The sequence below is a fragment of the Lemur catta genome, chromosome 20, assembly GCF_020740605.2.
Source record: "Lemur catta isolate mLemCat1 chromosome 20, mLemCat1.pri, whole genome shotgun sequence".
Lineage (NCBI taxonomy): Eukaryota > Metazoa > Chordata > Mammalia > Primates > Lemuridae > Lemur > Lemur catta.
In genome coordinates this window covers 8,797,069-8,822,981 of record NC_059147.1, presented here as the reverse complement: position 1 = coordinate 8,822,981, position 25,913 = coordinate 8,797,069, and the positions used below count along the sequence as shown (strand labels likewise).

General features: G+C 43.0%; 1 protein-coding gene across 5 annotated transcripts in view; it reads right to left on the bottom strand.

Annotated features, from left to right (window-relative positions):
• CHD9 (chromodomain helicase DNA binding protein 9) overlaps positions 1-25,913 on the bottom strand; it is a 230,199-nt gene that overhangs the window by 177,647 nt on the left and 26,639 nt on the right. The window contains exon 1 of one of the 5 annotated variants that reach the window (XM_045533759.1): positions 21,465-21,573. The exons of 2 other annotated variants lie outside the window; for them this stretch is intronic. The gene's annotated coding sequence lies outside the window, so the exon portion shown is untranslated. Of the gene's footprint in view, positions 1-1,074; positions 1,281-21,464; positions 21,574-25,913 lie in introns of those variants that run through there. 2 more of the 5 variants (XM_045533758.1, XM_045533757.1) reach the window with 2 other exon arrangements.

Here is a 25,913-nt window from a genome sequence, read left to right as displayed (position 1 = left end):
AGTTTTATTTTTCTTTAAAAAAAAAAAACAAAACAAAACAGCAAAACAAAACCAAAAAAAGAACAAACAGAAACCACTCTCTAAGCTGGCGGCTGCAACAGGCCAGTAAGACACCCAGGCTTTCCGGGTCGTGTTTGGCTTTGAGATGGATGTCTGCGAAGAGAGCCCTGGAACCACCCAGCACGTCCCACACCCAGACACCAAGAAAGCGGCGGCCGCCGGTCACAGACAGGGACTGCCGGGGTCCCGGTTACACTGCAGACGAGCAGAGGCCCTCGGGGCTGGCAAGGATCACAGGAAAGGCATTGCGGTCGGAACCCGAAAGGCAAGGCCTGGGAAAGCGCCGGGGGCGTCCCGTGCTCCGGGGCACCCAGTGCTCGCGCGGGACGCCCTGTCATGAGTCACGCAGGCGAGACAGCAGGCGGGCGGGGGAAGCGGCTGCAGGATGCAGGGAAGCCCGACCCTCGGGAAGGAACCGGGCGGGGGCGGGGGGGGGGAGGCTCCGACCTCGCGCGGGGCGGGGAAGGGGGCCCGCCTCACCCACGCCCTGCCCTCCCTGCCCTCGCCTCCATCCGACGCAACAGGCGCGGCGGCCGGGTCCCGACCCCGGGGTCTGCGGTCTGGGAAGCGGGGGCAGCAGCCCGCAGCCATGACAGGCGCGGGGCGGGCCGCCCGCAGGCTGGGCCGCACGTGCGGGCAGCGCCCCCTCCCCGGCCTCCCCGCGCGCCCGGCGCCCCCGGGCCCCAGCCCCTCACCTCAGGCGGCGGCGGCGCGGCCCCGCCTGCCCCGGCCCCCCCGGTCGAGCGGCGGCGGCGGCGGCGGCACGTACTCACCGCCGCTCGCTGGCTCTCGCGCTTCGCCATGACTGAGGCGCCCCCGCCGCCCCCCGCCTCGACCGAGACTGACACGCGCGGCTGGGCGGGCGGGGGCGGCCTCAGGCGACCACCCGGCTGACACAGCCCGCCCCCGCACCTCCCCGCCAGTTGAGCAGCGGCCGCTGCCCCGTGGTGCCCCCGGGCTTGCTCCCCACGCCTGAGGCGGCGGGTGGCAGCGGCGGGCGGCGGCGGCACTTACCGGCGGCGCGGCCAGGCCCCCCTGTCAGCGCGGGGCCGGGAGGGAGTGGAGGGAGGAGTGAAGGGGCACCGCCTCCCCCGCGCCGCCACGCACCCGCCTGATTGGCCCAGTTCACTCCCCCTGCGCGACCCCACCAGCCCCTGCGAGCGGCACTCCGGCAGCACCGGCGCGTCATTTGCATATTTGTGCCCGCGCCGCTGATTGGCCCGGGCGTGGAGGGGCGGCTGTGACCGCCGCAGCTCCCGCCGCCGCTCGGGCCGCGCCGGGCTACTAAAGAGGGGGGAACCCCCTCGCCGCTGCCCTGCCCCAGCTGCCCGGCCCGACCTACGGCGGAGGGCGGTGGGAGGCGGGGTCGCTGCCCTGCTCCAACATGGCCCCGCCGGGCCGCCGACCCAATCGCCGGCGCGGTTACTCCAGAAGCCCTGGGCGGCCTCGGGGCGGGGAAGGGCTGGGGCCGGGCGCCCTCTGGCCGGAGCGCGGGGCAGTGCAGTGGCCCGGACTCCCCTCGCCGCTGCTCCGAGGCCGCCACGTCAGGCCGCGCCCTCGCGGCGGCCTCGCCCCTCGCGCCGCCCGCTCCGCGTCCCCGCCGCCACGTCAGGCCCTGGCAGGCGCGGTCCGACCGCGAGCTGACCGGTGGCGGGGTCGGCGCCGAGGTCACTCACACGCGGGGCATCCCTCGGTCAGCCCGGGTCCTCCGGGGAACGATGAAGGTTTCGAGACTTCCTTTTAAAAGGGCCATGGGTTTAGAGCCACGTTCTCCTTTCGCTGAGACCCTGGTGACACACGCCTGTGCTGTCAAATCGGGAGCACTGAGAGTGCCGCGATGATGCAGCGATTCAGGCCAGGTGCTAAGCACCTGCGGAGGAAAAGGCGCACCTCGGCTGGGCGGAAACCTAGTCTTCCCGAGATTCAGGCTCACGTTCTAAATTGCACAGTTAGGGAGGGAAAGACAGAACAAACGCAAGAATTAAAAAAAAAAAAAAAAGTGGTGGAGGAGGATGACACTGCTTTAGGAGTAGGGGACGTATTGGAAAACCAATGGCCTATGAAGGCGTTAGGACACCTGGGTTCCCCCTGTGTCACTAATTAACTAAGTGACCTACATTAAATCATAACGTGTCCCAGGGCCTCGGTTTTGTCTTCTGTAAAATGAAGAGGCTGGACAAGTTTTCAAAAAGGCTTCCAGCTCTCAAATTCTATGGGTCTCTACTTTCGGGCCCTGAGCTGGCTTTATACCTAATAAAAAATTTAAAATCCATATTAAAAGGCGAGATAGACAAAACAATTAAATGTTTGAACTTCAGTCAGCCTACTTTATGGTTTGTGCAAAACTGTTTACCGTTTCAAATCCAGTGTGGATGATATTTAACATTCACCTTAGGGTTGACAGAAATCTCTTGAATTTCAGCCTTCACAAAAGAGTGTCACTGCGCTTGTTTATGCCTGACCAGAATGGAACGGCTGCGGTATACAGTAGTGGTAGTTGTCAAGTAATTTCATTCTTTATATTCCCCGTGAAGGCCCTCCAGAGCAGATCAACACAACTCTATTTAGCTGAGATACTGACAGCTGGGAGGAAACCCAGCTTAAAGAAAGGTTACAATTACAGCTTTGATTCCCTCAAGGATACTTAATAACAACCACATATTAGAATAAGAATGCACAGAAACAGTTCATCTCTGAGCCACCTACACTGCTGCTTATTTGAATACTCCTTTAGTTTGCAAACTCAATGTGTTGAGACCAATTTAAGGCCGGTAACATCTCATTTATCTGGCATCACAGCAGAATAAGACATCCCATATAAAAAAACTTCAGCTACTTTAAAGAACTTTCCTCCACATCATCTGATGAAACGCTTTCATGTTTTCTTGAACACGGCTCTCTGAAAATTACTTACAATTGATGATGGAGCAGCACTATAATTATCAACATTATTGCATTCCATTATGATCAATGAATGCCCTCAAAAGTATGTAGAATTTGTCCCTGTAATAAATGACCTCTACAGTTTTGTTTGTTTTTTAACTTATGTTGTTTTTTGTATATGTCTCCTTCCTCACTACTGGGTTGACACTTCTCAATTCTTTTACCTAACCACCTTCTTTACTACTTTTCTGAGACTTCTATGCTACCATGAACTTAAATACAGATAAACTTTTATTAGTTTAGACTCTCAAGTTTTGAGTAAAGATTTTCTGTAGGGTTCTCCTGTGGGTTAAATACATGACTTCTTGTGGTATCTATTTTAACTGCTCAGTGACTGGTTTTCACTTATTTCTCAGATTTTAGAGGTATCCTCAGTAACAGGTTTCTGGATATGTAGACTCTGGAAAAATTATTGTAGAGGATAGCTCTGAATCTCAGAATTTCCAGGCCAGATTAGTAAATATCACCCTCTGCAACTGACATTAGCAAGAATCAACGTGACCAACATCAAAATCTAACAACACTGGCCTACCATTCCAATTAGGCATGGACTGTCCAAAGCCAAGTGGTGTCCAACCTGGCCAGGCTCTCCAGGTCCCTCCCATGCCACTCGAGAGTAAGAATGACTCCATTCCTACTCAATGTCTTTCAAATCAAAAAGGCCCTGTATCAGTGGACACAATAATTGGGTCACCAGAAAGCCTGTGCTACGATGGAGTAGTTCTCCATACCTTGAATGAAACATTCTAAAATAGGTGTCATTTACTGAAATTTAACTAGTCCTAGGCACTGTGTTTTAAGGGTTTAGATTTCTTATTGATAAAGAAAACCCCCATCTATTACTTAGCACAGCAGCCACCTGAGACCCCCACCCCTCACGGAAGACCCACATCAGCATAATACTAACCCAACACCTGGCCCATCAACTGATCTATTACCTGGCACATCAACATAACACTAAATCTATTACCTGGCACATCAGCAAAACACTAAACCTATTACCTGGTGCATCAACAACCCTATTACCTGGTGCATCAACATAATACTAACCTATTACCTTACACATCAACTAACCTATTACCTGGCAGGCATTAGTCACCTGAGACCCCACCCCTTGGATCACCCCAACTTAATGAAAGTGGGAAAAATTGGGTAGATGGGGCTCAGAATTTGGTGGCGAGACCCCTCTGAGCCAACCGGCGAATAAACCTTGATTCTCCGACTCTCCGTGTGCCACTCGGTTTGTCCTCGGGACCACTCGCTGTAACACTTGCTGTAACATTATTTTATCTTATCTTCACAACCACTGTATGAGGAAGGGATTATTTTTTTCCATTTTGCAGATGAAGAAGGTCCAAAATCTTGCCCTGGTTACACAATCATTGAATAAAAGAAATAATATTCAAACTTAGAACTGTCTGGCCCTAGAGGCTGTAACTCTTAACCCTTATGCTATAACCCTCCCCTCCACCTGAGTTTCCAAGTCCATGTTTATCAAGCATATTTATTTTAGCACCTAGGAAGGGAGAATTCCCTGCATAGGAATGTTGGGTCAGGTTACCAAAAGAATATCCCACTATGAAAATTTACGGAGTTCTCCTGCAAGTTTGAGGAATATGAACCAATCCTTTAGTACCTGTTCACTTTGAGGTAAAACTGACATAATCAAGATCCTGAAACCGCAAAACTAAGGAATGCGACCTGCAAAAGTGATAACCACAGAATAGTCAGAACAACTTTGAAAAAGAAGAAAGTTGGAGGACTCACACATTCTGAATGCAAAACATGCTACAAAGGTACAGTAATCAAAACACGGTGGTACTGGCATAAGGATAGACATATGAATCAAGGGAATAAAGTAGAGTGCAGAAATAAACCCTTACATTTATGGTCAACTGATTTTTGACAAGGGTGCCAAGACATTTAAATTGGGAAAAAAGTAGTTTTTTAAACAAATAACTGGTGCTGGGACAACTGGATAGATACATACTGGAAAATGAAGTTGGACCCCTCACTCACACTACCCAAAACAATAAATCAAATGGGATCATACTACTACATGTAAGTGGTAAAAACTACAGAACTCTAAGAAGAAAACATAGGAGTAAATCTTCAGGATCTTAGATTAGGCAATGGTTTCTTATACATGACACCAAAGGCATAAGTGACAAAAGAAAAATTTTAAAACTTTAAAAGAAATGAAAAGAAAAAATTGATAAACTGAATTTCATCAAAATAGAAAAACTTGTGCTCCAAAGAAAACCATTAAGAAAGTGAAAACAAAGACAAAACACAGAAAGAGAAAATATTTGCAAATCATATACAGATGCTCCTCGACTTATGATGAAGTTACATCCCAATAAACCTGTGAGTTGAAAATACCATTAAGCTAGAAATGCATTTAATACACCAAACCTACCAAACATCATAGTTTAGCCTAGTCTACCTTAAATGTTTTCAGAACACTTACATTAGCCTACAGTTAGGGAAAATTATCTGGCAACACAGCACAACATGGAGTATGGATTGTTTACCCTCATAATCACATGGCTAACTGGGAGCTGAGGCATTACAAGAGAGAGTATCCACCACATATTACTAACCTGGGAAAAGATCAAGACTCAAAGTAGTTTCTACTGAATGGGTATCACTTTGACACCACTTTTGCACTTACGTCAAAAATCGTAATTTGAACCATGTTGAGTCAGGGATTGTCTATATCTGTAAGGGTTTAGTATGCAGAATATATAAAGCTCTTACAACTCAACAATAAAAAGATAAATAATCCAATTAAAAAGTGGCTAAAGTATTTGAACAGACATTTCTCCAAAGAACATATACAAATAGTCAATATGTACATGAAAAGGTGCTCTACACATTAGTTGCTAGAGAAGTGCAAATTCAAAACCACAAGGAGATACTATTTCACACCCATTAGGATGGCTATCATAAAAAAGACAGACAAAAACAAATGTTGCTAAAGATACGGAGAAATTAGAACACTTGTACATTGCTGGTGGGAATGTAAAATGATGCAGTCCTTTTAGAAAGCAGTTCTTCAAAAAGTTAAACGTAGTTATCATATGACCCAGAAACTCAAGAGAAATGAAAACATATGTCCACACAAAAACTTGCACACAAATTCATAGCAGCATTATTCATAATAGCCCCAAAGTGGAAACAACCCAAATGTCTATTGACTAATGAATGGATAAACAAAAGTGGCATATCCACACAATGGAATATTATTCACCCATAAAAAATTCAGTACTGATACATGCTACACATGGAGGAACTTTGAAAACATAATGCTAAGTGATAAAAGCCAAATTCAAAGGCTTGACTGTATAATTCTATTTATATGAAATGTCCACAATACACAAATCTATAGAGACAGAAAGTAAATTAGTGGATGCCCAGGCCTGGATTGGGGGAAAGCAGATGAAGAATGGAGAGTGATTGCTAATAGGTACAGGGCTTCTTCGGAGTGATGAAATCGTTTTAAAATTAGATTGTGGTAATGCTTGTACAACTCTGAATATACTAGAAACCACTGAAGTGTGAATTTTGTGGTAAGTAAATACCATCTCAATAAAGCTATTAAAAAATGTGATTTGCAGCCAGCAACTTCCAACTTTGTTATATTGTATACCTTAAATCTATATGAACATGTATTGAGACAAAAGAATATATTTTAATTATATTCATAAAATTAGTTGAATAATAAATGATTTTTTTAATCTGAAGATTGTTGTAGTGGTACTTTTATTTCTCATATTGAACTCATTGATTTTGTGACTTTTTTATAATTTACTTAATCTACATATATTTAAATATCTACACCATGTATATGTACTAAGGTAGGTGCTGTGTTGGCTACAGAAGAATGGACTTTTATTCCTATATAAATAATAACAAATTGTGCATAATAAATATATTATGTAAATATTGAATAAATGTGTGTGTATAAAATAGCTTCTCATTCATCTTTATTGACATTCATTCACAGGCTGATGCACTAAAGAAAATGTTCTTTCACAGACCAATGATAAGTACTTACAAAAATTAAAGTATGCTTTTTATTTGTTTTTGTTTCATTTTTTAATTTTTATAGAGACAGGGTCTCACTCTGTCACCCAGGCTGGAGTGCAGTGGCATGATCATAGCTCACTGTATCCTCAAACTCCTGGGCTCAAGCAATCCTCCTGCTTCAGCCTCCTGAGTAGCTAGGACTACAGGCAAGTGCCACCACACCAGGCTAAGTTTTTGTTTTTTTTTTTTCCTTGAGAGACAGGGTTTCGCTATGTTGGTTACAAACTCCTGAGCTCAAGTGATCCTCCCACCTCAGCCTCCCAAAGTGCTGAGATTACAAGTGTGAACCACCATGCCCCGTCTAAGGAATGCTTTTTAAATCTGCTACGTATTTTATGTGGGTTCATAACTTAAATGTTTTATACCCCATTATATTATAGAATATAACATGATTTTCATCTCTCTTCCATAATGAATAGTAGCTTGAAGAGCTCAGATACTTTTCCACTCTAGGAGAAGAATCTGAAAAAAAACTTTAGTTGATTCAGCAGTGAGTAAAAACTAACTTTACATTAGCCCCTGGGAGTTGTGAAACTTCCTTAACCCAGTGAAGAATACAGGCTCTTTATAGAACAGGAGTGAAGGATATCTCCAGAAAGTTCTTTTTCAGGCTCTTGTTTAAGCAAACAGAAAGGAGGGCTAGCTAGAATTTCAGCTATAGTTTAAAGCACCTCAAAGATCATTTAAAAGTATGCTCAGCACTGTTTTCAAATCCAGAGGCAGCTGATAATAACAACATTCTAAGGATATGTTTAGCCAGGGAGTTGTTCGTTAGACTCTTACTCCTAGGCCCATTTAATCAGGTACAGACCTTAGAGTCTCCAAGTTTTATCTCATTTATCCCCTGCTTTTAGCCAGGAATACACTTCAAAGAACGATCATACGTGACAGTTCAAATCTTACACTGTCTGCTTTTATAAACAGTTGCTTTTGTCCTAATCTTAAAAGGTCTTCAGGAAAAAGAAGCTTTGCTGTTTTCCTAGATAAAACATCCCTGAGCATCTCATTCCCCTCTCTTTGCGCATCTGTTTCCCTTTGGGTAATATAAGCACTCCTGGAGAAGCTGCATCTAAATCAAGTTTGGAGGGATCAAATGCATGAAATGTGGCTACTGTTAAAAAAGTGAATTCATTCAACAGGTGTTTAAAGAGTATCTGTGACGTGTCAGGTACAATACTAGGTGCTGAGAATACAACAAGGAACAAGATAGACATGGTCCTTTGGCCTCGTGGCAAATAATTTTCTGAAGTAAATAAATACCCACTAATTAATTATTTTTATTAATTTTGGTAACATGACCTTCATTGGAAGGTACTGTAATTGGTATGCTTTAAAAAGCATGTATGATCTATATCAGTGGTTTCCCCAACCTTTTTGGCACCAGGGACCAGTTTTATGGAAGATAATTTTTCCATAGACGGGGGTTGGAGAGATGGTTTCAGAATGATTCAAGTGCATTACGTTTATTGTGCAGTAAACCTCTCTGCTAATGATAATCAGTATTTGCAGCCACTCCCTGGTGCTAGCATCACCACCTCAGCTCCACCTCAGATCATCAAGCATTAGATTCTCATAAGGAACGACAACCTAGACCCCTTGCATGTGCAGTTTACAGTAGGGTTCAAGTTCCTATGAGAATCTAATGTCACTGCTGATCTGGCAGTAGGCAGAGCTCAGGCGGTGATGTGAGCAATGGGGAGCGGCTGTAAATACAGAGGAAGCTTTGTTCACTCTCAACACCTGTTGGGCCACTGACCGATACCAGTCCATGCATAGCGGTTGGGGACCGCAGATCTATACCATTTAGCCTATGGACTGATGGAAACTGTAAACATGTAGTTTTCTAATCAGTTGGTTTGTTTTATAGGTATTATAGGCATCATATTTCCAGAAGAAAAAACCCATCCTGGTGTAATTTAAATCCATCTTGTCTTGTCTAAGCTTCAAAAAAAGAGAAAATGGCATCGGAGTTCCCTGAATATTTCTTGACTCATTTTTCCTCACTTGTTATAGCCATGATTATAATTTGGTCACCATCTTTCTATGATCCCGTTGGCTGGGTTTTAAACCTTTACTCAGGTCTTGGGAAGAGCTTACAAAACTCATATATTATTGTTAGGAATAAAACAAATCCTTTTTCTTCTAACAATTACCAGTCTCGTATATATTTTTTGTAACAGGGTAAGTTTTTTCTTGCCTCACATACGGATTTGCATATTTAATGTACAAAAATATATGACATTATTATAAACAATTTTAAAATTATATCTTTCTCCCCCAGCTTTATTGGGGGATAACAGATATGCAGAAAACTGCACATAATTAATGTATACCATTTGGTGAGTTTGGACATATCTATACATTTGTATTATTACCATCACCACAATCTAGATAATAAACATATTTATCACCTCCACATTTTCCTGTGTCCCTTTGGTTATTTGGGGGAGCTGGGCTTAAGAAGGGTTATCTTTCTTATTAAGACCATGTTTTAAAGCACACCTATTTTATGAGGACATCATTATCATCTCTCATGTAAAAGCATTTGGAGATTATTGGAATTCTTGGACATTTTGGTTGAGAATACATATTAATTATAGTTGATTTCTTTGCACTGAACTCCATGGTTTTACAGAGGATAAGTAACAATACATGAATCATGAAAATTAATTCCAGGTTATAATACTGAAAAAAATTTAACTTAAGAGCAGTAGGATCTTAGAAAGTTTTGCTGAAAATAAATCAGTATATCCTTTTTCTCTGGCTACAATTAGATAACGGCCTCATACAATTCAAGCGGAAGTCTTGTGTGGAAACAAGGAAGGGAGCTTTCATGAAATCCATAGAAATATTTAGGTCTCATATAAGCACATATTTGATTTCTCCAACATTATAGATGATTGAGAAACTTTCCATCTTCCACAAAGTTTGGTTGCACAAAGACCTCAAACATAGTATATCAGAGAACTAAATGTCTGGGGCCAGTTCTACCATACTAATAGTCTGTATTGTATAGTTCTGCTACACTAATAACCTGCATTCAAGTAACGATTAACAACAGGATAAAAGACTAAGGGATTAGGCCAAATCCTCTGTATATCAAATATATAATTGAATTTTTTCCTTTTCATTGTTTATCTCTGTCATATAGGACTTGCCTAACATTTTTTTCATAGTTAGCAATTTTTGGCTAATCAAACGGAGCCCTCTTTGTCCAGCACACATTTCCTGGAGGATGCTTCTCTTTGCTTTTGCTTCGCAGTGTGTGTATTATTTGGCAAGAACATACTGAGTGATTTGTGTAAACTACAAGAAATGTCAGGCTGGCTCTTCCTCACTATCTGCCACTCCTCCTTCTAGATAACTAAAAGCTGCTGGAGTCTGTTCCTCAAATACACCACCCTCCTTGTCTCAGGACCTTGTCACCTTCTATTCCCTTGGCCTTATCATCGGCTCTAATGCAGCCACCCTTCCTCCTCCTCCTCCTTCAGGTCTTGCAAAAATGGTTGCTCATATTAGGGATCTTCTTTGACTCCTAATTACCCAGTTTATTTCCTTCTTAACTCTTATCATAGTCCTGTTTATATATTTATTTTTTGTCTCCAGTCACTAAAAAGAAAGTATCTTGAGGCACAAACAGGTTGAGTCTTGTTCCTCACAGTATTCTCAACACCCAGAATATAGGTGCTCAATAAATGTGTATTTTGCACTGAATGAACTGCTCACCCCACATACCGCTATTGTTCTGGCAGAAAAAACAGCCGCCATTTGGAATTCTCCCACTTGGTTTTGAACAAGACACTGGAAATGTCTATCAGAGGTTCTCAAACCTGACTGCATATTAGAATCTCCCGGGAAACTTAAAAATTATCTTTGCTCAGACCCTGCCTAGACCTAGAGGTGATGGATCTCAGCATCAGTATGTTTTAAAAGCTTTTTGTGTAATTACTTGTGCAACCAACATAGAAAAGTACTGCTATAAGCGACACAGAACTGAATAATTACCTTACTATCAAGTTTTAACCTCTGGGTGAGTCCTTCCTGTGTCACTCGGGTCAAGGGCATACCAAAGTGTTCTTCAGACCACTCTCTTAGCTTCTAAAAATACCTGCCTCGTTATCACAAAGGGGCAGCATCAGGCACAAACCAGATGAAAAATTAACCTCTCAGGAAAGAGAAAATGCATTCAGGTACCCTAGGCTCATCTGTTAGTACCTGTCCTGAAATCGTCAAACTAAAGGGGAAATGAAAGTTCCAGCACACTTTTCTCTTCCTTCTTGAAAGAAAGTCACCAACAAATCTCTTCATTTAGCTGTCGAAGTGAGAGGGAGGCAATCAATCAATCAATCAAGTACTTGAGTTACAAACCAAACAAAAAATAATGTTCATAGAAGAGAGAGGTGGCCAAATTCCATCCTTTTCCCTGGAAGAAATAGAGACCAAGTAGTGGTTGGTTCAGAAATGCTGGCTCACATTTTTTTGTTGTGGCAAACTCTAAACTTTAAGGCCTTACTTATAATTGGGCCTCTACCTTTTTTTTTTTTAAGAAAAACCAATGATTATTGATATTTTACTCAAACAATGTAATTAATAAACCATTTTCCCCCCAAATCAGAAATGTTAAAAACTATGGTCATGCTGGAAGTCAAATGGAACCTACTGTCCTCCTCCAGTCAGAAAAGCCAAATGACTATAATAAAATGAAGACACAGGATTAAAGGTGGAAATATAGGCCAGGTGCGGTGGCTCACGCCTGTAATCCTACCACTCTGGGAGGCCGAGGTGGGAGGATCACTTGAGGTCCAGAGTTTGAGACCAGCCTGAGCAAGAGTGAGACTCCATCTCTACTAAAAATAGAAAAAATTAGCCAGGCGTCTTGGCACACGCCTGTAGTCCCTGCTACTCAGGAGGCTGAGGCAGGAGGATCACTTGAGCCCAGGAGTTTGAGGTTGCTGTGAGCTAGGCTGACGCCACGGCACTCCAGCCCAGGCAACAGAGCGAGACTCTGTCTCTAAATAAATTAATTAAATAAATAAAATAAAAGTGGAAATATATGAGTTGTAGTTAACGCTCAACCACTGACCAAATAAATGAATGATCAGCAATTTTCCTTGCCTATGAAATGAGAATCATAACACCTATGCTGCCTGCCTCACATTGCTGTTTTTTCTTATAGATAATGTTCACAAGCATTCTCTGAAAATACTATAGTGTGCAAATGAAAATTACTGGTCTTCTGTCTTATGGGTGAACAACAAAAAAAAAAAAAGAAGAAGAAAGGATGAAAAACTCAGTGGTTACAATAATTAGAATAATTAGAAGTACTGATCTAGCATATACTGTGTGCCCAGGAAAGTGCTAAACAAAAAGAATGGTCCACACTCAATACGTGCTTTGTGACACACTTTTGGCATATACCCTCCACTAGGGAAACTGACCCATTAGAACAGTAGGTAGATTAACAGGGAAAGCAATTTCCTTTGCAGCAGGAGAAACTCAGCTCAGCCCAGTGCAGGAATAACATTTAAAAATCCACTTATTCAATGCCCAAAATCTGTTTCCACCCCCAGATATCAAGTTCTTTCATTTCCACTGAAGAAATCCAGACCTTGGAAGGGACTATTTAAATTCAGGGACCTTCTTATCAGTTAAGATTGGGGCAAAAAACCTGAACAGTTGTGAGTTAACAAGCTTCCATTCAGGCATTTTCAATAGATAAGAGGATCTGGAAAGTGGAAAGTTGAAAGCAGTTTTGCAGGTGATCCTGGGACAGCTTAAACACGAGACCTGCTGCCGCCTGACTTTTCACATTAAGAAGCAACCTTAGAAGTTGTCTGGTTGAGACTATGCTGGGACTGGCATGGGTTGGAATCCTGTGTGGTCAAGGCAAGTCTTTAATCTCACCTAGACGTAATTTCCTTATTTATTAGTAAGACAAAGACAAAAATAAAGCCAGCTGATAATTAATTGTTAGATTCATTCAGGTAGTGGCAGAGCACCTGCAAGTTGCAGATCATTATGAAATGTTGATATATTGTATCAAACCACATGAAACAGAAAAGCTTTTTAATAGCAAATATGACTACATTGTCTATGAGCAATGTTTTTTTGTTTTGTTTTGTTTTTGTTTGTTTTTTGTTGTTTTCGAGACAGAGTCCCGCTCTGTTGCCCAGGCTAGAGTGCAGTGGCGTCATCCTAGCTCACTGAAACGTCAAACTCCTGGGCTCAAGTGATCCTCTTGCCTCAGCCTCCTGAATAGCTGGGACTATAGGCATGAGACACTGCACCTGGCTGCAATATAATACCAGAAATAAGAACACATCTGTTCACCACAACAAAGAAAGAAAATCCCCCCAAACAAGCTAGTGAACTAGGTAATATGTCAGAATCTCTCCTTAATATTTCTACCTGTTCATTTGATTTATGCCTGGGGTTGGAGCTAGTGGCAACTATAAGCAGACAAGCAGCATCAGGCAAATGGAGGAAAAACTTAACATTCAAATTAGCTCCAGCCTTCATGGGCTGCAGATTGCAGTCTGCAATCCTGGGCTAATCACACCTTACACTAGAGCTGATCAACTCATCCAAAGACTTTCAAATGTTTTTGAAAGCAAGTAAACTTTCTCTTCAAAAAGATTTAAAATTTTTTTTCTTTGGCAGAAGCCCATGATGTAAAACAGAAAAGCAGAAGCCCTGAAGAGAAAAAAGAAAAAGGCTGAGCTGCCCTCCTGCAAGCCCTGGGATCCCCCAACCTTCCTCACCTCTAGCAGGCATCTCTGAAGATTTTCTGAGCCTGAAGGGGCACATTTTGAAAACCCTGAAGTCCAGCCCCCTCATTCTGCAGATGAGAAAATTAAAGCTCGAAGGGCTAGGGATGTATCCAAGGTTGCACAGTAAGTTTGTGGGAGAACCAACACTAGGATCCAGGCCTATGACTTCTCAGTTTAGCATTTTCCTCCACTCCACCAGGACTACTCAGACATGACTTGTTTCTGCAAAATAACCTATTGGTTAAAATAGGTGAAGCAGGACCTTGGTAAAGGTCAACTATCTAAAAAGTTTACCTATTCAAACTGTCAGATTGGTCAGATATCCTTCCTTTGCCTACCTTTCTTATCATGCTCCATGCTGCACCAAAATTATCTGTTTATGTCAGAGATCATAAATTGGTCTGTGCAGTGTGTACTTAACTGTCTTGAATTAGTCATTGATATTTAAAAATCAGAGTATTTTACCTAAAAATTTGGATTTCTAGCTTCTGTTGAAAAATGAGAAATTCTAGAACATTGACCTCCCATACCCAATTGATAGCAATCTCAAGAGCTGAGTAGAGGCATGCCCTCTTCAGTTTGTCACAGTCCCCACTAGTCCCTATAGCCTTATACCTATTTGTATCCATCACTGTCTGGCCTCTTCAGCCAATTGAGTTTTGACCCATGGTCTAAAGCTTATGTCCAAGAAGCATTTTTGAGAAGTGAATTTGTAGGAACAAAGGTAATCCTAGCTACAGAGGGAGGGGACACTCTAATTTCAAAAGATGAGGTAAATGCCATCATAAATAATACCGCTTCCCTGCATTGATTAACACATTAATTGCCATGTGAGTTGTATTTAACTCACTAGTTTTGAAGAAATCCAGACCTGAAAGGGGCTATTTAAATTCAGGGACCTTTCTTATCAGTTAAGATTGGGGCAGTTTGTGCAACACAAATAGCATCTGTGTTTGCTTTAATGGGGCCTCATGAAGCAAAACCCTGCAGTTGGTTTGTGAAAATCTTACTTGTTGAAGCTCTTACTTTTACAATTAATATTGACGATTTAATTCTAAAAATGTGGATTGCACTGCATGTAACTCAGACACAGAAAACAATAAAAAATAAATTTTTCATTAAATTAGAAAGGATTGTTTTGTTTTCAAAGTGTTTATTCTATTTTCGTAATAAAACACTGTGGCCCCAGGGAAAAAATGTTTTTTTTCTAGTGTGATAGTCAATGTGCTAAGAAGGGAATTTTCAGGGTTTCCTGAACTGTTTATTTTTCTGAGGGCTGTTAAATTAACCAGAGGCCAGTAGGACTACAAGCCCCAGAACTGCTTTCCTGTGTGTCCCCGTTTATGCCACTATCTGCGGCACAACTCCAAACACTCCCAGCCCCCAAGGAGGTACATCAGCAGCCCGCTTCCTGCATCCCAATGCACCTTACTCAGCGCTAGAGCTGGCTGAGAGGCCCAGGACCGTCCTTAGGACTGGGCAACGCGGGTGGCTTGAGAGAGAGGAAAATCCTTAAGGGGCAGCTCGGTCCAGCAGGGGCAATGCAGGCTCTCATCTCACCTCCTTCCTCCCTGCATTTCCCAAGATTGCCTATCTCTGCATACACCCCTTCTCCTTACTTTACTCTCCTTCCTAATCAAAACTTACCAAAGTATTAGGTGAACAAATTCACACAGAGGTCTTAATTGTGGATATCTGTCTCTTTTTATTTTAGCATTTTAACCTAAAAGTGTGTATTGCTAATAATAGAATTTTAGAGAGCAGGATTGGTTGGTGAAAAGAACATTTTAGAGATAAAAAGAAACTTACCCTCAAATTATACCACAGAGGAGGTTTACTACTTTACCTGAAGGGGCCACCATTTTATCACCTCCTGAAGTGGACTTAATTCAAATGCTACATTCTCAATGAGGCCTTCCCTAAGAGAGGCCCTCCCCGCTCCACCCCACACTGTCTATTGTATTCCCTGCTTTATTATTTTTCTCCCTATCACTTAGCACCACATGATATACTATGTTTTATTTATTGCTTTGTTTACTATCTCTCTCCCTGTACTAGAAAATAAGCTCTAAGGGATGAGGATTTCTGTTTGTTCACTGCTATGTCCCCAGTACTGTGACAGCACCTGGCTCATAGGAGGTCCTCAGTAAAGGTTCGTTAAATAAATGAACTAGTCACGCCCAAGCCCAGGTAACAAGGTGACAATGATTTCAACAGTTAATAGTCAGATGCAAAGTAGAACTTCTGGAAGGTGACTACATATTTTAAAGCTGGAAGGCAGCTCAGAAGTTCGGATGTCACCTTTCCTTTGTGTATATGGAAAGTTGTATATGTTGCAATGAACATATACATTTCCTTCCCTAAATATTTCAAGGATGAGATATATCCCTCTTTCTCCTCTTTCTTCTTTTCCTTTTCTGCATCCTCCACCTCCTTCTCCTCCCTCCTTCTTTTTTAAAATCTAGAACAGATGTAGGGTAGGTCATTTGGGAAGCAGGATGCTGAATGGGATGACCTTTTGCTTTTTCTTTCAAAATGCTGCATCATAAACATACAGTATGTACGGTGTGGGGTCTGTGTGTGTGTGTGTGTGTGTGTGTGTGTGTGCATCTTTAATTAGATTATGAACCTTTCTTCTTTTCCTCTGAGCTAACAATGATGGGGTTCAGTTTTTTTATCTGGAATGTGTCCTGGTAAGTACATGAATAATACCTAATTTGAAAAAGAAACAGAGACATCCCTGGCTACTTAATTCTCTAGCACTGCCTTCCAGCTGTCCTTTGGAAAATACTGGTTTATTATTTTTTTTGTTGGTGTTTATGTCTTTTTACTATGTTTCTTTGAATTCCCTAAACAGCACACTTAGAAAACTTTGGTTCACTTCCCAAATACAAACATCATGAAACCTGAACTTCTGGTTCAAGTATTCTAACCTGGCACCAAGGTCAGAACACAAATTGATGGATGCATCCCAGACCATTTTAGATTCATGATGGCAACACAGATGTGATTTGTGTTACACAAACTGACCAACATGCTAAACAGAGATGAAGCACAGAAGAATAATGAGAAACAGACCATTTTAGCACAAGAAAATACTCTATTCAAAAAAGTTCTTACCACTGTTGTGACCAAAGAGAAGTATCACCAGTGAAAATTTAAGACCGAGAGCATTCAAGATTAGGTTACTGATCCCCAGATCAAAGGAGTTTGGAGACCAGGAATGACCCTCATTCTAAATACCCAAACTTATGAAACTTCCTGGACATAGCCTTATGGCGGAACTTTTGATTCCAGTTTCTATTAAAAGTGGCAAGCTCTCCCATAGAATAACATACATACAAGGTTATCCATTGCAGTACTATTAGTATTGGCAAAAGTTTGGAACAACCTAAGTGATCACCTTAGGGAACTGGTTAACCAGATTATGTAACATTCATATAATACAACACAATAAAATCATTTTAAAAACTGTGAAATGAATTAGAATGATTTCAAATGAGAAAATCAAGTTGTGGAATGAGACTATGCCACCATGAAAAAAAAAAAAGGCAGAACAAGAATTCACACACATTCCTTGTATACGTATGTATGTACACACATTCCTTATATACATACGAAATATCTCTGAAAGGGTACGTAAGAGACTGAAATTATTGGCTTCTTCTAGAAAAGGCATTGGATAATGACGGACAGGGTTTGGGGGAGACATCTCACTGTGTATCCTTTCGATTTTTGAACCAAACAAATGTAATTCCTACTTAAAACAAATAAAATTAATATTTTGAAGGGAAATAAAATTACATGAAATGAGATTTTAACAAGTAAATCCTTCTTAATCTAGGAGGTATAGAGAAGGGAGTTCATTGTAACTTTCTTAAACCATTTCTGTAGGTTTGAAGTTTTTTCAAAATATGAAGATTAATTAATTATAATAATTTTAAAAAGAACCTCTACTCTAGGATGATGCGTTGGGTGCTTCCCATTGGGGACTGTCAAGGAAGAAGTGCCCAAGATAATTTGCTTGCTTCAGAGGTATGCTTCCATTGGCCTGAGAGCCAAGGGCAGAGTGGAAATCCCTTCTTTGCTGCCCTCATGAAATGGGTTTTCAACATTGGCAATGCAATTTCTGACTGTGCCATCAAAATCAGACACAACCTTCTCTAACTGAAAATGGCCAAGTCTTTGTGTTGGTTAAATACATGGAGGAAGAAGTGTCAAAGTTCACCCTTTTCCTCCAAACATTTAGGAAAGAAGTTAAATGCAGTCAAAGGTTAAATTTTGGGAAAATTCCCCTGGTCGACCTCTGGGAAGAGGAGCAGTCCCTTGAGGACTCAGAGCAAACAAAGTATTTCCTCTGTGCAGGCCCAGCAAGAACCCTGTGCAATGAGGTAGTTTATAACAGAGGGGTGATGTGGTGAGAAGAGAGGAACATGGAGTAGGAAGTCAACCTATCTGTGTTTCAGTCCTGATGCTACTACCTCAACCCTTGTCATATGTGCTTAATTTTTTTTTTTTTTTTTTGAGACAGAGTCTCGCTTTATTGCCCGGGCTAGAGTGCCGTGGCATCAGCCTAGCTCACAGTAACCTCAAACTCCTGGGCTTAAGCGATCCTACTGCCTCAGCCTCCTGAGTAGCTGGGACTACAGGCATGCGCCACCATGCTCAGCTAATTTTTTCTATGTATATTTTTAGTTGTCCAGATAATTTTTTATTTCTATTTTTTAGTAGAGACGGGGTCTCACTCAGGCTGGTCTCGAACTCCTGACCTCGAGCGGTCCACCCGCCTCGGCCTCCCAGAGGGCTAGGATTACAGGCGTGAGCCACCGCGCCCGGCCTTAATTTTTTAAGCCCAAGTAGCCTCCTCTATAAAATGGAATTATAATAGCTGCTTCACTCACCTTCTTGGGCTGTTGTGATGACCAAAAGATACTAAGGATACAAAAGCATTTTTAAAACTATAAGGCACTAAAGACCAATGTTAGGTATATACAAGAAAAAATACCTTTTGATAATAATTATGAAGTTGTCAATCAGAGGAGCAAATGCGATCTTTAGAATCAGACAGATCAGAACTTTCTAGCCCTATGTCCTCAGCTGGTAGATGACCTAACGAAAGTCCCCTCTGCAAGCCTTAGTTTTGTCACTGCACAATGGGGTTAATGCCACCTATTTAACAAGGCGGCTGTGAGAATTAAGTGAAGAAATGCACATAAAGTGCTGGGCACATACAGAATTCACAAGGATGAGTTCCCTTTCTGTGTACCTTGGGTAATGAATCACAGCCTCACTCAAGTGACACTCCATTCATTGATTTGCTCATTCATCAAAGTCTATACTATCTGCTCAATTTTTCTGTAAATCTAAAACTGTTCTAAAAGTAAAATCCCTTAGCCAGGTACACTGGCTCCTGTTTGTATTCCCAGCACTTTGGGAGGCTGAGGTGGGAGGATCACTTGAGGCCAGGAGTTCAAGGTTACAGTGAGCTATGACTGGTCCACTGCACTCCAGCCTGGGTGACAAAAGTGATATCTTGTCTCTTAAAAAAAAAGAATCTTAAACAAGAACAAATGGTTAAGTCTCTCAAAGACTCCCATAAAGGAGCAGATCCAGGTTTGGTGGGGCCTAAAGTGTATACATACTGGGGACTCTCTTTAGGAAAGGAATACATAATTATGAATTAAAAATTAGGTACAAGGCCTTGAAAGGCACACATGCAAGTGAAAGGCCCTGAAGTGGAAGCATAATTAGCTTCCTGGTAAATCCAGCTCTGCTCATATAGTTGCCCAATTTCTTTCCTTCTTCCCTTCGTCTTTGCCTCCATTTATCTAACTTCCACCTGGCCTACCGTTCCACACCCTCTGTGTACCAGGCAGTAACTTCATAAGTTTACATCCTGATTAAAAAATTGTGTGTTGATCACACTTTTGTCTAAATCATGATAAACTCACAGCTTTTCTTGATATAAAAGAACAAAACGATGTACACCAAACCTGTGGGTGATGTGCAAACAAGCTATGTGGGGCTGCTCCTTGGAGGCGGTAAATCATTATGTAGCCAGAGGCTACAGTTTTCTATTTATGCTTGTAAACACACCCAGAGGTAGGCTCTTCTATGATGACTACATTGAACAAATAAAATAATCTTCTCAGATGGAAAGATTTAACCACTTAGAGTGATTTAACCACTTAGAGAAAATGTTACACAGTCATGCATAATTATATATTTTATGCATATCATCTGATTTCATGTTCACACCATCTGACACAGCAGTAGCATGGTTTTATTAAAATCCCCATATTACAGATTGGAGACTGAGGCCTACAGTGACTTGTCAAGGTCACAGAGCTACTGGCTGGTAAAGCCAGGCTATACAGAATGACTCTCAATTCAGAGCCCTTTCGAAGGAAAAAGAAACCGTAATCTTCAGTTAATATAGCTTTTTACAGGCTCCACACCCAAGGATGAGGCTGGAAGTTTGACTCTGAACACTTCTCTTTCAATCCCCTCTCCCACAGCGCCCCGGTCATCCTCACATTCAGAGGACACAAAGACGGCACAGGCAGCAACTGCACAAAGAACCCATAGACAAAATAAGTAGAGGCCATTTTGTGGATAATTTGGAGATGGGAATTCGTTCCCTGGGGTGGGGGGAAGTTTTCCTCGGCTCACATTCTCCGAATGAGTCATCTAGGTCTATCCCGTTACTGGCAGAGTTCCTCACCTCTCCCCTTGCCGCGGGCAGCAAGATCACCCAGCCACAGCGACATCTGCCCTCCGCCACTCCCCTGCCAGCAGTCTGCACAGTCAGGGGCTGGCCGGGAGCTGCCGAGGCCGCAGAGGGAGGGGGCGAGCACGCGGCTCCAGTGGCTGCCGGCTTTCCCGGCTGACTCAAGCCACCACCGCCCGGCACGCAGCCTGCGGACTCCCAACTTCCCATTTCCCGGCCTCCCGGGTCGTGCTCGGAGCGGGAGCAACCCCCTCCCCGGGCGCGTCGCCTGCAGCCTGGGGGCTGCCAGGGCACCACGCCCGCCGGCCAGGCGGGCCCTCTCTCGGGACGATTAGCATCTGCAGTCCTGGAGGGGGCGGAATGTAGGTCAAGGTGCTCTCGGAAGGGCCCGGGGGAGGATCACCTGACCGCGAGGTGTGTGACTCAGCGGGAAGGGAAGGGAAAGGAAGGGGCGGAGCCGGAATCTCCTGCCCTGCAGGGCCTGCGGGGGAAGGTCAAGTTGCCTCTGGCTGGCTGGTTGTCAGGGGAGGAAGGAGGAGCTGCTAGAGACAGGAGAGAGAAAATGACCTCTGGTGACCTCTCTGCAGTGGAATCCAAATCCACTTCAGAGCGGGCTTGTCCCCCTCCATGCAGCTGAAATCACTCCCAGCTCAAACTGTCTGTGCGGTTGTGAAGACCTAATTAGCGGCCTCCTTGCCAAAGTGAGAAAGCAAGTTAAAAAGAACGCTCATCACTCCAGACTTCATCGACCCAGGCCCCCTAAAAAGAAAGCAAAGACACTGACTGGTACATCACACAAAGGCAGCCATCCCTATTAGAGGCAATTCGATCGCTTCCCCCAATTAATTCTGAATGTGAAAATTACTAACCCATTTTATTTTACGCGTCCACACGGCAGAGGCCTCCTTTCAGGGGTGCGGCAGTTGCTGCTGTTGCTGGAACGGCAGCTGCTCTGTCTGAGCCTCACTTCCTCTGGCTCCGGCTGCAGGTTCCTCCTGGCCAAGCAGGGAGTTTCCTCGTTCTCGGGGCTCCCGGCCCAGGCCTTGCTAGCCGGCCACCCTCGCCTCCCACCCCTAGCTGCTCACCACCCTCTGTGGGTAGCGCTTCTGGGACTCCCTAGTTCCATGAGTCAGAGCCGGACTGGAGACAGACAGCAGGCTTCCTTTATTAAATCAGCCTCCTGCCCTGTACACCATAGAGGGAAGCTATAATTACTCGTTTGGCCCGGCTCTGAGAACTGAGCCACAGACGTTTGACTAGGAGCGATGGTTCCTGATTTCTGCATTTATCTAGTGCACCCTAGTTTGGAAATAAGACTAACAGCTAGGGGTTAAGTGCCTGTAGCACAAATGTCAGACGTTTTGCATATGTAATGGGGTGCACTGGCCCTAGACGCCAGTGCAGATTGCTAGAAAAATTGCTCTATTAAAGCTGCCAGGAGTTTTTGGTTTGGTTTTGTTTTTAATGCCTCCTGCCTCATTGCCAGAGTTGCACTTGAGGCAGGCTGTTCTTGTTGATGTTGCCGGTTTACAGGAGAGAAAAGAAAAGGCAACAAAACGTTGTTTTGGGTCTTCAAGTCAGGATTGTTTTGTCCCTTAGGCATTACAGACACAAAATCTCAGGCCTCCCAACTTTTCTACTGGCCTACAGAAATGTTTGAAACCTGAAAAAATAGTTGGCCCCCAAATAAACAAGAAAACTACAAAATCAAAATAATACAGTCAATTTTCATGAACTGCTTTAGTATTCATTGATTCATTTCACTCCATCCATTCATTCATTCCTGCAAACATACATTTATTTCATTCATTCAACGAATACTTGCTGAGCGGCTTCCCTGTGCCAGGCAGGGTTATAGGCACCAGGGATATACAAATGCTAACCCAATTAAAGATGCAAACAGAACTAAGCAACAAATATTCCTGCCCTTGTGGGTCAACAATGGAGGCAATAGGCGGGCTATTGTCATCCTAGCCTGTCATCCTAGCACTCTGGGAGGCTGAGGCAGGAGGATCCCTTGAGGTCAGGAATTCGAGACCAGCCTGAGCAAGAGTGAGGCCCCCATCTCTACTGAAAATAGAAAAAATTAGCTGGGCATGGTGGTGCATTCCTGTAGTCCCAGCTACTCAGGAGGCTGAGGCAGGAGAATAGCTTGAGCCCAGGAGTTTGAGGTTGCAATGAGTTATGATGACATCACTATACTCTAGCTAGGGTGACAGAGAGAGACCCTGTCTCGAAAATAAATAAATAAATGAAAACTAGATGCAAAAAATAAGTAAATTATATGGTATGTTAGAGATAGTACGACTAACAAAAGAAAAACAGAGCAGGGTTAGGGGAATTGTTGGTAAAGGAGGAATTGGTAAACATCTCATGACATTTGAGAACAACATGTAGGTTAGATCTCTCTCACAGTGAACGTTCTCAAGTCTGCATAATGATTACTGAGAAACTATAACCAATCATAAATTAGATCAGTTACATTTGACTACAGTAAAATTATAACAATCCTTAAGTTTTGTTTATAATAAAAATGTGGGTGCAATTTGAACATATTTGATATGAAATAAAAAGTAAAAGTGCCATGGCATGTGACCCTCTCGTTCTGGGTAGGTACTATGGTTTAAATATCTGTCCCCTCCAAAACTCATGTTGAACTTTAATCCCCAATGTGGCAGTATTGAGAGCTGGGGCCTTTAAGAGGTGATTGGATCATGAGGGCTCTGCCCTTATGAATGAATTAATCCATCCACAGGAATGGATTAATGGGTTATCATGGTAGGGGAACTGGTGGCTTTATAAGAAAAGGAAGAGACCTGAGTTAGCAAGTTAGCACAAGCAGCTCCCTCACCATTTGTTGCCCTGGGCCTCCTCAGTACTCTTCAGAGTACGCACTAGCAAGAAGGCTCTCGCCAGAGATAGAGCCTCGACCTGGGACTTCTCAGCCTCCATAACTGTAAGAAAATAAATTTCTTTTCTTTATAAATTATCCAGTTTCAGGTATTGTGTTATGAGCAACAGAAAACAGACCAATGCAATAGGTAAAGGTGCTTCATTCAAGAATTTATTGGGCACCTATAATATAGAGGTTAAGGACTTAGATGTCAGAGGCCAGAGTTCAGATCCTGGCTCTATCATTTACAGTTGTGTGATTCCAGGAAAGATACTTAGTTTCGCTTTCCTTTCTACAAAATGACAGTAATACGGAACCTACCTTTTAGTGTTTCTGGAATGGTTAATTGAGATAATAAAAGTAAAGGTGTTAGTTAATGTAGCATCTGGCGATTAATAAGCAGTCAATAAAGTTATCTATAATTATTGTTGTACTGTTGTTGTTATGATGATGCCAATGAAGATAATGATGAGGTACCAGGCACTGTGTTGGGCACTGCAGACCCAGAGTTGAATAAGACAATGGTCCCAATTGGGAGAGGCTTTGCAAGCATACTGTGCTTCATTAAATCCTCACGGTCCCCTTGCAGGGTGATCCTCACTGTACCACCGACCACTATAAGCCATTATCTGGAAAGTCAATGAACATGAAGAGACCACATGAGATACCACTTAATACCTTTTCAGTTGGAAAAAATGAAGAAGTCTGATAATACCAAATATCAGAGAGGATACAGATCAATAGGATCTTTATATATTTGTTGGTGGTATATTGGTAAATTCACATTGTTTACCTAAAAATATACATAAGAACGTTCAGCTCACCATGTTCAAAGTAGTGGAAAGCTGGTAACAACCCAAATGTCCATTAACAGGAGATTAAGTAAGTACATGTGGAACATAATAGAGAGGATTATAACATAGTCATGGAATCATAGCCATATGCTACAGTATGGATGAATTTTAGCAACATAACTTTATGAGAAACAATTACATCCCAGAAGGCAACAAACAGTAGGATATTCTCTTAAGCAAGGAAAAAAACAACAAATCTAAATAATATGCCTCTGAGAAAAATATAGGGAATAAAACTATTTTTTAGAAATGCAAAGGAATGATAAGCTCCAGATTCAGGATGGGGTGGGGACAGCAGAGTAATAAGAAGGGAAGGACATAAGGGAAGAATTTGCAGTGGGTTCACCATATGATAAGCAAATGAATGAACATGTGGATGAATAGCAAATAACCAGATGCAGGTTGTGCAAGGTCCAACTGAACATGAAACCCAAGCCCATGCAGTTTGGTCATTGAGCCCACAGGCCTAGCCATCCTCATCCTCTCTCCTGCTCTGTGGGGAGCCCAGGGGGAAGCACTCTCAGACAGCTGACCTGCCTGCTGTCATGGCCAGGAGCAAACACTTTTTCCTTAAGATAAAATCTCCTCCAGGCCCGCAAGGCTGACACCAGGCAGAAGCACACGGTGTTAGGCCCAGTGGATTGACAGACTTTATGGACAGAACTGACTGGGACTCAGAGGCACACCAAGGGCAGTTCCTGACTCTCTTTTGTGCTCCTATTGCGGGGTCAGGGTTCTCAAGGCTCTGGGAGCTGCTTCCAGGCCCACCACCTCTGCACCCTAAAGCCATCATCAGTATCTATCACGAGAGAGCACTGAAACTGGAGTCAGGAAGAACCCAGAGCAAGTCATACGTGGTCAGTTTCTATTAATAGTTGTCCCCATTAGCTTAATTCTCTAAGCCTCAGCTTTTTATCTGTACAATGAGGACAATCGTATTGCCTTTGCCTGACTAAAAGGCATTAGTGAGGACCCCATGACACAATGGGGATGAAAGTGCTTATCGAACAGAAAGGTGCAGTACATCTGTACCAGAATATAAGCCCCTTGAAGGCAGGAACCTTATCTGACTCTTTCAACTGCTCTACTCCCAGGATTGAGGACAATGTGCTTGGCACATGGGAGGTGCTCAATAAATAGTTCTTAAATAAGTGGGCCACGCACAGTGGCTCACAGCTGTCATTCTAGCACTCTGGGAGGCTGAGGCAGGAGGACTGCTTGAGCTCAGGAGTTCAAGACCAGCCCGAACAACAGTGAGACCCCATCTCTAAAAATTAGCTGGGTGTGGTGGCGGGCGCCTATAGTCCCAGCTCTCAGGAAGCTAAAGCAGGAGGATCGCTTGTGAGGTTGCAGTGAGCTATGATCATGCCATTGCATTCTACCGAGGGCGACAAAGCAAGACTCTGTCTCAAAAAAAAAGAAAAGTGATTTGATTACAGATTAGAGTAAAAATGATGATGATGATGATTACTAATATTAATTGCATCTTGACTATGTGCCAGGCATAGTGCTTAGGGCTGTGCATGGATAATCCCATCTAAGCTTCGCAACAACTCAATGAAGGAGGTTAT